The sequence below is a fragment of the Moschus berezovskii genome, chromosome 15 (genome assembly GCF_049115385.1).
Source record: "Moschus berezovskii isolate FMDL1 chromosome 15, NW_MosBer_1.0, whole genome shotgun sequence".
Lineage (NCBI taxonomy): Eukaryota > Metazoa > Chordata > Mammalia > Artiodactyla > Moschidae > Moschus > Moschus berezovskii.
In genome coordinates, this window is record NC_142474.1 from 29,637,101 (window position 1) to 29,650,954 (window position 13,854).

At 60.9% G+C, this 13,854-nt stretch overlaps 1 pseudogene across 1 annotated transcript; it reads right to left on the reverse strand.

The window, feature by feature from the left end:
* Nucleotides 1–3,145: 3,145 nt before the first annotated feature.
* LOC148775401 (uncharacterized) lies at nucleotides 3,146–9,353 on the reverse strand (annotated as a pseudogene). The gene is made up of 2 exons (XR_016039144.1): nucleotides 7,883–9,353; nucleotides 3,146–3,842 (listed from the first exon to the last, which is right to left on the reverse strand). The product of XR_016039144.1 is annotated as an uncharacterized LOC148775401 (transcript).
* Between the last annotated feature and the right edge of the window lie 4,501 nt (nucleotides 9,354–13,854).

The window sequence follows — 13,854 nt, forward strand, 5'->3', positions numbered from 1 at the left end:
CACTTTCATAACAGTCGTAGAATGAACATTTAGGGGGCAGTGACAAGGGACCTGGCTAATTGTGGCTGAGATCTTCTTGGGTCAACACTTCGGACACCCTTTGTCTCAGGGTTCCTGGGATGGGCAGTCAGTGGCAGGAGGTAACCCCTCCTCCAAAAGCCTTAGTGAGCAGATCTGGTGTGAATGGGGCCCTAGGGGCTCTGTGGATGTTCTCAGGACCCCTGGGGAGGCCCTGCCTGCATGCACTGAGCAGTGACATCCCTGGACCTCTCCAGGGCAGCACCAGAGCCCTGTGGTCTACCTGGGGAGGAGAAGTTCTCTGAGCCCTGGAGGAGGGATGGGCAGGGGACAGGTGCCCTCCAGCCATCACCCTGTGTTTGTCCAGAGTGGCAGGAAGGGACAGTGGGGAGGGAGTGTCCAGGCACCTAACGCGGACTGGAGCCTGTGCACAGGCAGTGACGCTCACCCACCTGATGGACATTCTGTCCCCTTGTCCAACATTATCAAGGGGAAACGATTTGGGGGCTGAAAGGGTTTGCAAGTCAGTGGTCTAAATGCCTGTTTCTATCAATTCCCACACCTGGTAGGTCTGAAGCCAGCTCCTCTGTCATGTGGAGGACGGGAAAGTCTGCTTGGCTCAGAAGCAGGAGGGAGGTGTCAACGGCAGTGAGAAGGGCTTCCTCAGCAGAGAGCTGGACCAGGGCATTCCTGCCCGACCCACTCTGTGTCCACAGCAGCTCAGGCCCCTCAGAGGGGAGTGGCAGTGGTGGGGGCCAGGGGTTGGAAACTGAGTTGGCTTTGCTTGCAAGCACAGGATAGATGATGGGCATGGTCATCTGGGATCCTTCCCCTCCTCCCCAGAGCCCTCTTGTGCACAGCCCACCCCCAATTTCCTGGGTCCCTTGGCCTCCAAGGCCATGTCATTCTGGAACACTCTGAGCCCTCTGCCTGGCCTCCCACAGCCCTCAGCAGTGGCTGAAGTGATTGGGACAACTGTGAGATGACCATGACGAGGCTGGAGCCCCCAGAAAGGGCAGGTGGCCCGTGGAAGGAAGGTGGCCAGCTGTCGGTTCCTCTATGGGGTGCTGGGACCCTCCTGCAGAGCTGTGATTCCTTTGTTTCACAGCTTGTTCTGACGGCTGAATCTGAGCAAGAGCCAGGAAAGCTTTCTGCTGTGATGAGCATCCACATTTAAGGCAGGACTTCAAATGCAGCCAGAAATGGCCCCTGGACCTCCCCACCCCTGCCCCATCTTTATGATCAGGGGCTTCTTTCTCCCTTGAAATAGGAGTCTGTCCCTTGACCCAGAAAAACACCTTCCCAAGGGCCACTGGGGAGAAGGCCTTGGCACCCCACTCCAGTACTCTTCCCTGGAGAGTCCCAGGGATGGGGGAGCCTGATGGGCCGCTGTCTATGGGGTCGCACAGAGTCGGAAACAGCTGAGGTGACTTAGCAGCAGCAGCAGCAGCAGCAAGGGCCACTGGATGCAGTGTGTGAAGGGACCCGACGGCCCCCTTCCATGGCTTCGTGCCCCCCATTCCCTGCAAGACTAGCTAGGGATGGAAGCAGGAGGTCAGCTCTGCCTTCAGGGGTGATGCTGAGGGCAACCGGGTGGTGGGGACCCCTCTGTGGGTGCATCTGAGAAGAAGAAGTGGGGCTCAGGGTCAGGACTCAGGTGTGGGACCCAGAGCCACCCAGCCTGGCCCATCTTCCGTGGTGTCTACTTACTGATAGCCCATTTTCTTCTAGGATGGGTCTGTGTGAGTCCTCCCCAGGGGGAGGCTTCTGTGGGTGGAGAAGCCCTTGTCACCTCTGGAACACACACTGAGATGGGGGGACAGAGAGGAGAGGGAGGTGGAGTAAGAAGCCAGTCTCTGCCTTCAGGACTGGGGGTGACCCCTGAGGGCTTGGAGCTCAGCCTGGACCCCCAACACCCCTCCCTTCCAATGCCGCTTGCCCTTGGGGCCCTCCTTGACCTCTCCCTGGAGCTCTGATCTAGTGGGGGCTCATGGTGGGACAGGCCCTGCTGACCCAAAGTCGCACTAACCTTTGGGGACCTGCGATAGTGCTGTGGCCAGGTCCCCGAAGCACCCTGCGTCTCCATGACGGTGAGGCTGTCACCATTCTTGGGGGGAGGATGTCTCTGGAAACAAACTGCTCTCTGCTGACATCACGGCAGTGAAATATCACTTTCTTTACGAGCTGTCAGGGTGGTTTTCCCACTACCATTATGGTAATGTACGCACATTTGTTTTGCTGTGCGCGTGTGCTCATGTGCAAGCATGTGTGTGTGGGCACGTTGGCCTGTGCCCATGTGGACATTTGACGGTCTGGGCACTGAAATCTGGCACCAGGTGACCTCATGATCCTCCCCACCACCACAGGCATTTCACACCGGGTTCTGCTTCATGGGCCTCCTTTCCATTCACCCTCTCCTCCAAGCCCCCACCACAGATGCCATGTGCCTGTGTGTGCCAGGGTGGTGAGGTGTGGGTGAGCAGAGGCAGGGCTCAGGGACTCACAGTGCACACTGGCCCTGGCCTCAGAAAGGCTCTGAGAAGTCCTGCTGGCAGACATGCACTGAGCACAGACACCCTAGTTGCTTAGGAGCCACTCTGTGCCTCCAGGTCTGTGGTCCCGCCACCCAGGCAGAGGGACAGCTGCGTCCACAGGTTCTGGGGACGGGATGTGGGCCTCTTTGGGGAGGGGCTTTATCCTGTCTACCCCACAGGGACTATTCCAGCAGCAGACAGAACCGGGCAACATGACATCCCTCCAAAGTCTGCTACTGCGGCTGTCCTTAGCCCAAAGGGCAGCAGCTGTGCCCCTTGTCCCTCCCCACTCCTGCCCCTTCTGTCCCTCCCCTTCCTCCCCTCCCTGCTCGTCCTCCTCCCCTTCCTGCTCCCCCTCCTCCCCTCTCCCTTCCCTCATCCCCTCCCCATTCCTGCCCCCTGCCCAAGTGGAAGCAGGTGCCGGGGTGTTGAGAGAGGTGAAGCTGGGGATACCCTCTCCATCATTCAGGTCCCCAGGAGAACAGGAACACGGTCTTCAGAGCCTGGGGGTTTGCCTGTGTCCAGGTGGTGGGGTCAGTGGGGAGAGGAGGTGTGGCTGGACCCTGAGCTCCACTTATCTTTTTGTTGTTTTTTAATTGGGGTGAAATCCACATAACATAAAATGAGTTATTTTATAGTGAACAATTCCCTGGCATTTAGCACAGTCACCATCACTTCTCTCTGGTTCCAGAACGTTCCTCTCCCTGGGAAGAGGGCTGGGTTCCCATCGGGTGGTTGCTCTCCTGTCCCGAGGCTCTGGCAGCCTCCGTCTGCTCCATCTCTGTGGCTCCTCCTGCCCAGGTGGCTCGTGTCGTTCAGTCAGCACCATGTCTCCCAGGTGTGTGCGCCGTGTAGCCTGTGTGGGTTTGTCCATCCATGGGCAGGCGGTTCTGGGTCCCCTTCGGCTGCTGTGAGTGCTCCAGTGTGAGTGTCTGCTTAGGCCCCTGTCATCGGAGTGGGTTGCTGGCGTGCTGGTTTGATTTTTGAGGAGCTCCCTGACCATTCTCCTCGGCAGCCGCACCATGTTACCATCTCATCAGCAACACTGGAGGTTCAAATTTTGCCATATCCTCACCGACAACAGCAACACTTATTATTTTCCAGTTTGGGGCTCCTTTCGTTTCCAGCCGTCCCGGCGGTGTGAGGCGGTGTCCCGCTGCGGTCACTGTTCTGGTGACTGGTGATGCTGACCATCTTCCGCAGGAGGACGTCGACGGCTCAGGGGCTCTGATTGGTAAGCTGGGCTCATCTTAGTGGAGAAGCCATCGCAGAGAATGTGTTTGCTGTTGTCTGAAAGTACAGTGAAATTTTAAAATAAAATCTAGGTTTTATTTTGTTCTGTTTAAAGATTCGGGGAAGAGAGAGTGAGCAGGAGCAGGGTCTCGTCAGAGGGAACACAGTTGACTGAGGATTGATGCTCTGAATGGCTCTGGATGCCTCCTGGGGAGGTGGGTTCCCAGACATGGGTGAAGGTCTTCCCCCTTCTGACTGTGGCTTCAAGGGCACTGGCTTAGCCTTGTTCCCCGCCACTCCAAATAAGACCCCAGCCTCACCTCCACCCCAAAGCTGAATGCACACTGACCTGTGTCCAGCCATCTGCCCTGCTCCCCCCCACATGCTACCTAGTGGTCGAGGTGTTGATTGACCCCTGAATGGGTCATTCATTCATCCATCCATCAGCTCCGCTGGTGAGGGAGACCGTGATGCTGTCTGGGGGGGGTCTCCCTGGCTGGGCCTCGGCCAGGGGTTCTGTCCACACCAATCTCACCACCGCCCAGGAGCAGCCATGGCCCCACTTCACAGACCAGGAAGCTGAGACTCGGAGATCAGAGTGCTCTCTCTCTGCCCCATCCTGCCCAGGCACCCCAGGGTCTCTCAGTGAAGCTGGAATCAGGCTCAGGCAGCTCTGGTGGGGTCTCCCGGGTTCACACCCCCTCTCTTTCCAGGCGGGCAGATGGAGGGACGCAAACAAGGGCTGCTGCCCAGCCCCCGGCCCCAAGGCCCCTCACCCCACACCCCTAGTTCCAGCTCCGCCCCACACCCCGACTCCAGCCCCATGCCCCCAGGGACAGAGCTTCAGGAAACACTCTCAGGCAGCAGCCACTGCTCCCGGGGGCTGCTCAGGCTCCATTACTGTCCTCGTGCTTCCAGGAAATCACTGCTCTCCAGCAGCTGCTACCCACCATTCCCCTCCTCGCCCAGCTCCAGGGGTGAGGGTCGAGGGACCCAGAAACTGCCCCTGCCTCCATTTACCTGGATTCCACGAGCTCCTCACCAGGAGATGCCCCCCCCCCGCCGAGACCAATCCCAGGGACCCCTCTGAGATGTACAACAGGCTCCGAGGAAGGAGCCCCCCTCCCACCCCCTCACGGCCACTCAGGTGCCTCCTGCATTACGGGGGGGTGGGAGGAGGCAGTGGGAGGTTGGGGAGGAAGAGGGGGTGGGGGAGGGGAGGGAGTGGGATTCTAAGCCTTTGGGGCAGAGGCCCCTCCCACCAGGCAGAGGTCCTGACCACCCTTTCCTTTCCTCCCACCTTGCCAGGAGAAGCTCCCTATTCCCCAGGGACTGCTCACCCCTCCTCAGTCAGCAGGTCTTGTGGACAGACTCAAGGTCTGGCCACAACCTGAGTGCCTCTCCCTGCTGGACTTCAGCCTTGCTGGGGAGCATCCATCCCGGTGGCCTGGGTCTCCTGGCAGCTCAACCCTGACCCCTGCAGCACTCCCACGGGAGCACCAGCCTCTGCCCAGCCCGGCCACGGGTCCCTTTACCCTCACCACTGTCCTCTGCCCTCCTGATCCCCTCTGCGTGGGTGCTCCCACCAAGACACTTCTCACATCCACGGGCTGATCTACAAGCCCATCCGTTCCCCAAACTGCTTCCTCTGTGCATCCTAGAACCCCCACTTCCTTCTCCATCTTCTCTCCTACCTGCCCCTCAGCACAGCAGCTGCTGCTCACAGGCGGCTACTGAAACTAAAGTTAATTAAATGACACCAAATCTAAAACTCAGCTCTGCAGCCACACCAGCCCCACTACAAGATCTCGGCAGCCACATATGGCCCCATGGGTGAGCACAGAGCGTCCGGCCTCGGCAGAATTTTCACTGGACATGCACGGCCAGCCCATGTGGCCACAGCGGGTGAGCCGCACGTCCTTGCTGGGGAATGAATGAGGGTGGGAGGTGGGCCTCCGGACTCTCAGGCCAAGGTTTATCCATCCTCACGTGGAAAATGCCGTTGTGTTGTCTGCTGCCTTCCTGAGGACCACGAGGTGGGAGGCCTTCCATGCGTCTCCCACGCTCGGCACCTGAGGCAGGATGGGTCTGTCTTTACTGCCCCAGTGAGGGGGCTCTGGATGGCACAGTGCTGGAGAGCAACCAGACTGCAGGACACTGCCCAGCTCTGCCCCCTGCTGTGTGTCCTCTGGCAAGTCAGCTCCCCCTCTGAGCCCTGTCCCTGCCCAGCAAAGTGGGGACAACAGGATGCCTGCCTCTAAGGGGTGCTTTGAAGATTAGGAGATAATCCCCAGAGAAGCTTCTGGAATAGCCATGGATGCTGGTGATGTGGTTAAGTGAACAGAGTGCTCTATCGTCTGGGAGGCCCTTGGACCGGCCACCCACACTTAGCCCTTCTCCTGGGAGGTGAGCCTGTGCTCTGTCCAGGTAGGGCCAGCTGCCACAAGGAGGCGATTAGGGGTGGTTAGGTGATTTGCAGCGCCTGCTCCACACCCTCTCCCCCACCCTCACTGCTTGAAGCATCACTCACAGGGCCGCCTTGGGGATAGGCCTGCCTCACCCCCCAATCAGGCCCAATCAGGAGTCCCTGGCTGCCTGATGCTCCTGCTCAACCTCTGTGATCCCCCACCCCCAACCCTGTTCAGAGCTAACAGAAGGCCTTTGGCTGGGCACTTCTAGGAGTGTGGTCCCCCAGCCCTGCCCCTGCTCCTCCCTAGCCCTGCTCTAGCTACAGGTCCCTCTGCGGGACTCTTGGGGTATGCAGCCATGCCTTCCCTGCTCGGGCCGTTCCATGGGAGTCAGGCTGGATCCCCAGGTGATCCACAAAGAGCATCCTCACCACACCCCGGACCCAAGACTGGACCCTGCACTCTGAGTCCTGGCCTGGGGTATCATGGGGGATGGGCACAGGGAAGCCTACTTTGAGGGGCACAGACGCCCCCACATCCCTGGCTGGGCCAGGCCTGCGAGGTGCAGGGGACATGGCTTTTCACAGGCAGGGTCCTTTTGCTGCCCATGCCCCGGTCAGGACTCCGGGCACAGTGATGCTGACTGCCCCTCCCCCTTCCGTGTGAATCCTGCACCTGATCTTTGGGGAAGTGGGCCCACCCAGTTAATGCCGTCTGCTCTCCTGGTCCTGGGGGATGCCAGGATGCAAGGAGACCTGCCCAGCCCACACATGGCGGGGGACAATCGGCCTATGTGTCCAGCCCTGAGAGGATGGTGCCTGCAGGCTGTGCCCAGCACACAGCCAGCTCACTGTGCCCAGGGTGGGGGTGCCGGCAGGTAACGGTGCATGGACGGACCTGGGGTGCCCCATTCACACACACCCTTGGCTGCAGCCTGGGATGCAGTGTGGAAGCACATTGCCTGCTCGCTGTCCAAGGTGACCTGTCGTCTCACGGGGTTGGCCTACGAGCCTCTGGAAACCCAGTGGCTCCCTTACCACCTGATGTGGGTCCCAACTCTGGGCAACAGGGCCAAGTGGAGGGGGCACAGGTGGGCACAGACCCCTGGAGCCCAGGATGGGAGGAGGTGGCAGGCCTGCTGCCCGCCTGTGCCCTGGGGCCACCAGGGTCTCCCCAGGGCACCCCTTGGGGCGGGCTGTGTGGTTGCCCGCTGCCGCCAGGCGCCTCTGCACTGGGCTGGGCTAAAAATAGCAGGGGGGATGGCAGGGCAGGGACCGCCAGTGGGAGGCCCGTGGGGAGGGGCCGGTAGGGGCGGCGGCCGGCAGCCTGGGCCCGGGACCGGCAGTCAATGGCGCTGGCGCTCCCACCCTGTTCCCGGTGGCCGGCCAGCCGCGGCCCAGCTGACAGGCTATTTTTTCCCCTGCTTGACTAAATATGGTCAGAGAGCACAGCCCGAGGGGCCACTTGGCCGGGGCGCGTGTTTGGGATGCTTGGCTGGGTATATAAGGACTGCAAAGGTGAGGCCGGCTCCTGATCCGAAGGGGGGGCCCACGCCCGCTCTGGCCCCTCGGGACAGCCCTCCCCTGCCCTCCCCTCCCCCTGCCTGTGTGGGTCTCCCGTGCGGCCGGCTTTGCCTGCGTGAGCCTGCACACCCGCCAGACCATCCCCTTTTGTTCACCTGACCTCTACCTTGCGCTGACCCCGGCCGGGGTGCGGAAGCGTCCTGCAGACACAGCCCAGGCAGGGAGGCTCAAGGTGTGCGGGCTGAGAGGTCGCTCCCTAACTCCGCAGAGCCTGCCACCCTGCTCCTCCTTTCTCTCTCCCTCTCTCTCTCAAGATCTCCCTCCCTGCTAAGTCTTCGCTGCTGCAGGAGGGCTGGGGGAAGGGCAAGGGTGCGGAGAGGGGGTGCCTGGTGTCTTCTTTCTCTCCGCTCCCCCCACCCCCGCCCCCCAAGTGCGGACGAGTCGGGAGCCGGGCCTCCCCCACCCCTGCGCTCGCGATTGGCTCGGGGAGAAGGATGGGCTGCCGCGGCTGCAGCACCATCTCTCTGGGAGCCGCACGGGGCGCACCGTACCCGGGAGCCGCGACCCTGCGCCCACGGCCGCCGTCGCCAGCCCGGCCGGAGGGGCTCCGCGGTGAGTCCCACTCAGCCCGCCCGGCCCCCCGCAAACTTGCCGGCGGCCGCGGGGGGGGTGTGCCGGCGGCGAGGGGGAACCATGGTGCCGGCGCCGCGTGGCTCCAGCCGGGGGTGCTTCGGAGTTTTCTCTTGGCTCGTGGCATCGTCCGCATTTGGAAAACTGCAGAGCCAGCAGACAGCAGGGCCGGGAGGGCGCGTCCAACCACGATGCGAGAACTTTGACATGCCGGCGTTTTGCAAGGAAGCAGTGCCTGCAGTCACTGCCGGGGTGCCATGAGGGTCGAGGTGCTGCGGTGGGGGCCGCGGGGTCTGGGGGAAGGCGTGACTGACCTGCAACAAAGCGTGGCTCAGGTGGGAATGTGGCGAAACTTCCCTCCGAACTTGCGGCCGTGGAGATGCTGGGGGCAGGGGTCCCGGAGCCGGGCCTGTGGTGAGGCTGCCCCAGGAGGGGACTCTGGACTTTGGCGGCTCTCACAGCCAGGGTCAGGGTAGGGAGGGTCCCTGTGCTGGGCGTGTACAGCAGGGGCACATGTGGGCGGAGACGGGACTGGAGGGGAGCAGTCGGTGGTCTCTAGGAGAGAGAGACCTCCACCTGGCTGGGGGCTGGGAGCATTCACAGCTGAAGGGCTGGACTTGGCACGGGGCCGGGCCAGCACACTGGCCTCCATGGTTCCCTTGGAGGTGGCTGGTGGTCCTTTTCTGTTGAGACGGGAAACTTCTTGAAAAGTGGCTGTGGTTCATTTTTGAGTGGATAGGAGCTCGCCAGGGCTCTGGCTGGACCTAGGGTGACTCTCCTGCCCCTTGGGACCCCCAGCTTTCCCCTGTCCAGACACCATCCATATGAATGCCTGGGAATGGGGGTCAGAGAGGTGATCCTAGACCTGAGCCTTGGCCACACCTCCCAGTCTCTGAGGCCTCATTTGTCAGAGGGTAGCCTAGAAACTTGGGCTTCAGACTCCAGGTATCATTTGAGCTTTTCTCAAGGGCGCCCTCCAGCCCCGGGGGGGCTTGAGGAGAAGTGGGAGCTGGCGCAGCGGTCTCTGTTGTCCTTTTCTATCCTTGGTTCCCTGAGGATGACAAATGGCAGCAGCACACAGAAGTGGGACATTGCTCCTCCATGTCCTTCTGCCAGGAGGATCTCTGCTTTTAGTGGGGTGTCCCTTGGAGCCCTGATCACACCCCCACCCCCATGAACTCCAGCTCCGCTGTGCCCAGTGCTGCTGCCAAGCTCAGGGACTTGAGAAATCCCTCAGAGTCTTCTGCACGATGCAGGCTCTGCAGACACAGCCCTGCCCCAGGTGGCAGCAGTGCTGGAACCCTCTCTGCACCCATCTACACGAGGATGGCCAGGCTGCCCCATGGGGAAGGGGCAGGCAGGGTAACCCTGGACCTTGTCTTGCTAATGAAAGGAGAATTAGAAGTCCACTCAGGCCCAGGGCCTTGTCCTCAGGCCAGGATCAGTTCCTAGCCACACAGGACCTGGGCCCAATGGGCAGACTCTGTGTATCTGCACCTGGCCTGTCTACTTGACACCCTCCTTCCAAGTTCTACTTTTCACCCATGGGCCTTACCTGGCCACAGCGGGGCCTCTGTCCCATGCTGCTTCTCTGTCCTCCCAATGCCGGCTTGGGCTGAGGTGGCTCTCCTTCCTGCATGGGGACTGGCCCTAAGGTCCCATTACTCTGCTTCAGACTCTCATGGTTTTCTGATTCCTGGCTTCATGGTGGCCATGGAAGGTGGTGGGGAGGAGGGGCCTCTGCTCTCCATCACAGAGAAATTTTGAAATGCTGTGGAAAACAATATCGATACAATTAAGTATTCCAAAGTGCTTAGTTGGCCGCTTGCTAAGTTTACTTAAACCCTGTTTAACGGGTTCATTAGAAGCGGTGAGCACCGGGGAAATTCATTAACAGGAAGGCGGCCCCTGCGTTTGTCTGTAAATTGGTATTGATCAGGCCTGGCGGAGTCTGGGCGCAGGCCACAAAGAGCCAGGTGAGGGCTGGCCACCCTGGGTGCCCGTGGGAGCCACCCGCCGCCAGCACAAGCGGCACTTTAGGTGGTGATGCGCCAAGAGTGGGGGGGAGGGAAGAGGACAGGAGAAGAGAGCGAGGGATGAGGAAGGGTGTCGGCGGAGGTGGCGGTCAGTGCAGGGAGGCCGAGCCGGCACCAGTCCCTCACCCGGCTGGGTGTCTGCTCTGTGGCCAGACCGAGGCGCCAAGGGAGCTGGCCACAGCCTGGGCCCCTTTCTAGCAGCTTCCAGCCACCCTCTGGGGACGCGAGGTCCACCTGCAACTGTCTTTCTCATGCACGTCTTCAGAGACGGGGCCTGAGCCCTGCCCTCGGGCACTGGCTCTTGGGAGGCTGGATCACCAGGGACCCGCCCAGGAAGCCGCCCAGCTGCTGCCCAGGTAAGGCCTGCCTGCCTCTCGGCCATCTGTGCCTGTGGCCAGGGGTGCCGGCTCTCTGCGGGCTCTGACTACCCTGCTCCCTGGCCGCCCATGGCGGGGTCCTCCCGAGTGCTGTCCCTTCATGCAGTCCCCCCGCCACGTGCACTTGGCCAGGAATGGTGGTGCTTAGGTGGAGGAGAGGTGCCAGCAGGAGGAGGGAATGGCTTATCCTTCCTGGGCCAAGGGTGGGAGGTGGCATCCTGGGTCCTTTCTTGTGTCACTGATGCAAAACTGAACAGATGTGTGGTGATCGAGGGAGTCCCGAGACTTTAGAGATACGTTTTCTATGTCTGCCCTTCCTGACTGTGTGTGTGCGTGTGTGAGAGAGACAGCAGGGGAGAAAGGGGAGGGCCGGGCCGGGGGCCGCGGGGATGCAGGGCGGGGTGTGCTGACTTCAGGGTCCGGGGCAGCTTCTCGGGGGGCCCTTCCCGCGCCCACAGCCATGCCCGCTGGACTACCTGCTTGGGAAACATACTTCTTTATGTGCCCATATGGACCTGCTAAGCTATGGAATGTAAAGAAGTATGTATTTCAGGTTGGGAACTCTCTCGCTGGAGGAAGGGGGCAGCGCGCCCATGGGGCCGCCCAGGGGACAGACAAACGGGCAGCTGTGGCCGGCCGGGCCTCTGTGGCAGGCTGCCTGGGCGTCAGTGGCCGGCCTGTCCCCGGCCAGTATTGTTCTGTCACTTTGCCTGTGTCAGCAGGTGGAAGCGTTCACCAGACATTAAATATTCAACGTGCTGACTGCGGCAGAGGGGAGGTGGCCTGTGTCAGGCATGGGGTCCGCCGGGGGGCATGTAGGGGCTGGAGGTGTGGGGGCGCCGGTGGCTCTGGGGCGTCACCTGTTGCCACCCTGGAAGGGGCCTTTGCCAGCAGAAGGAGCTGTTCGTGAGATGCAGGCAGGAAACTGCTCAGAGGAGAAGCAGAGTAATCAGGAAGGATGGGCCAGCTGCCTAGGAGGGAAGGGGTTGGGTGGCCACGTGCGAGGGGCTTTTTGAGGGAGAGACACTCGGTCTTTGCTGTCAGGCCGTCTGCGAGGCAACGGTGAGAGCACCATGTGGCTCAGTCTCCCTAGCTTCAGGCCATACTCCCTCCTTCTGAGACACCCTGGCCAGCATTTCTGGGGCACCTGTTCTGCCCCTCAGACCCCACGCTGCTCTCTGATTTTCAGCGACTCTGGCTGAAAGCGCTTTGCTGTGTGAAGGACGGTGGGGTCACGCTGGCCGGTGTGGTGCAGGCCAGGACCCAACCCACCTGTCCTGCACCAGCCAGGTCCCAGGCAGGACAGGGGCTGGGGTGATATCCTCTGGGTCCCGTGGCTGGACCGTGAACACCCAGGCACTCGGGGCATGCTGTGTCCAGTTCTGAAGGCTGTCTCTGCAGCGCAGAACCTTCTCTGGTGAGGCAAAGGGCAGCAGGCTCTGGGGGCAGGTGGTGGGGCCGGGCTGCTGTGGGAGGAGGGGTGTCCCTGTCAGTTTCTGGCTCTTGGAGTGGTGGCGTCTGCAGCCTGCCCAGGGCACGTCCTCCACGGCCTCGGGGCTATTTTTCCAATGCATGCGTCATTTCTATCTTTCCTGCCCTCCCTGGAACTGCTGCCCAGACCCATGGCAGATGCCCCGGCCCCTCCGGCACCCTGACCTTTGGCAGGAATTTGGCCCTTGGGTTGGGGGTGGGGCAGGGAGGAGGAGTGAGCTGGCCTCCTCCAGCTGCTGTAAAGGTCTGGGGGCAGCCAGGTTCTGTGAGCCGCTCAGGCTCCTCAAGGAGCTGGAGACAAGGAGGCATGGGCAGTTCCAAGCTCACCTGGGGCCACCACCTCCCAAGGAGCTGACTGCATTTGAGGGTTCAGGGTCCCTTCCCAGTTTTCAAGTCTCCTCACTTCTGACTCTGCTGGCATCCACCGTGGGAGGTGGGACTGTCCATGAACACTGCCTTCCTTCTGGCCTCCAGGCCAGAGGAAGATGACCTTGCCAGAAGGGGTCAGCGCCCCGAATCCTGGGAAGGTCATCTCTGCCTGCGGCTTCCAGCTCCGGCCGCAGGGAGGGAAGCAGCCGGGTGCGGCCCCCGAGGCTGGCCGCAGACACACGCTCTCTTCCCCTCCATGCGTCCCACTGCACATTAAGCCTTTATTGCAGGATGTGGTGTTTAAATAAAAGCATTAGTGTTTTGGAATTAGGTTTGACTGAGCAGTAAAACTAGAGAGTTTGCAGGCAGAGAGAGCCTTGGCCTTTTCAGCTGTAAATTGTGGTGGGTCTCTTACCTGCCAAATTAGAAAGGGGCACCAGAGGGCCCCCCTGGCTAGAGCCCCTTGCTTAGTCCTGCTGCCCCCAGCAATGCTGATGAGGCTGTATTTTCTGTATAAGCTCCATCTCTTGGTTTTCCAGGCGAGGAGCTGGGGACGGGCCCTCAAGCAAGGCTGGCGTTCCTCTGGGTGGAGTCTTTGGGCCTTTCTCTGGGAAGAATGGGGGAGACCTGTGGGAGCAGTGCCTGTGCTCTGCCCAGAGGGTCTTTTGCTGGACAGTGCCCCCCAACTCTGACATGCTGCCACAGGGACTCTGGGGCTCCAGTGAGGGGAGAGGAGCCTGGAGTGAGCCAAGAGGGTGAAAGCAGAACAGCCCACACTCAGGGGCTCACCCGCCAACCTGGGGATACCGATGGCCTTGTGTGGCTGCAGGGAGAGGTCCAGGTTGTATGGGGTGGCCAATGCCCCCTTCCCGGAGCTCAGAGAGGGCATGTCCCCAGGGAGGCATCTGAGAATGCGGAATCTGGCCCACAGCAGTCCGATGGTGGTCCAGGTTCTGCTGGTGGAAACAGTAGGTCCAAGGACTGTAGGGCTCATCAGTTCATGAGGAAATTAGTTGAAATTTTCTATGCTATGGCTCACTAACTCTAGCCATGCTCCAGCTGAAGCTTCCACACTGGACAGAGAGCAGCTCTGAATCAGGGTCAGGTTCTGCATGGGTGCGCTCAGGTGTGCTCAGGTAAGCTGTGCTTGGAGGGCAAGTTGTCTTTCCTTTCTGGAGCCAGGTGCCACGTACCTTGGGGCACAGTTTTCAAAGAGGGGATGCGTGGCTCTATTT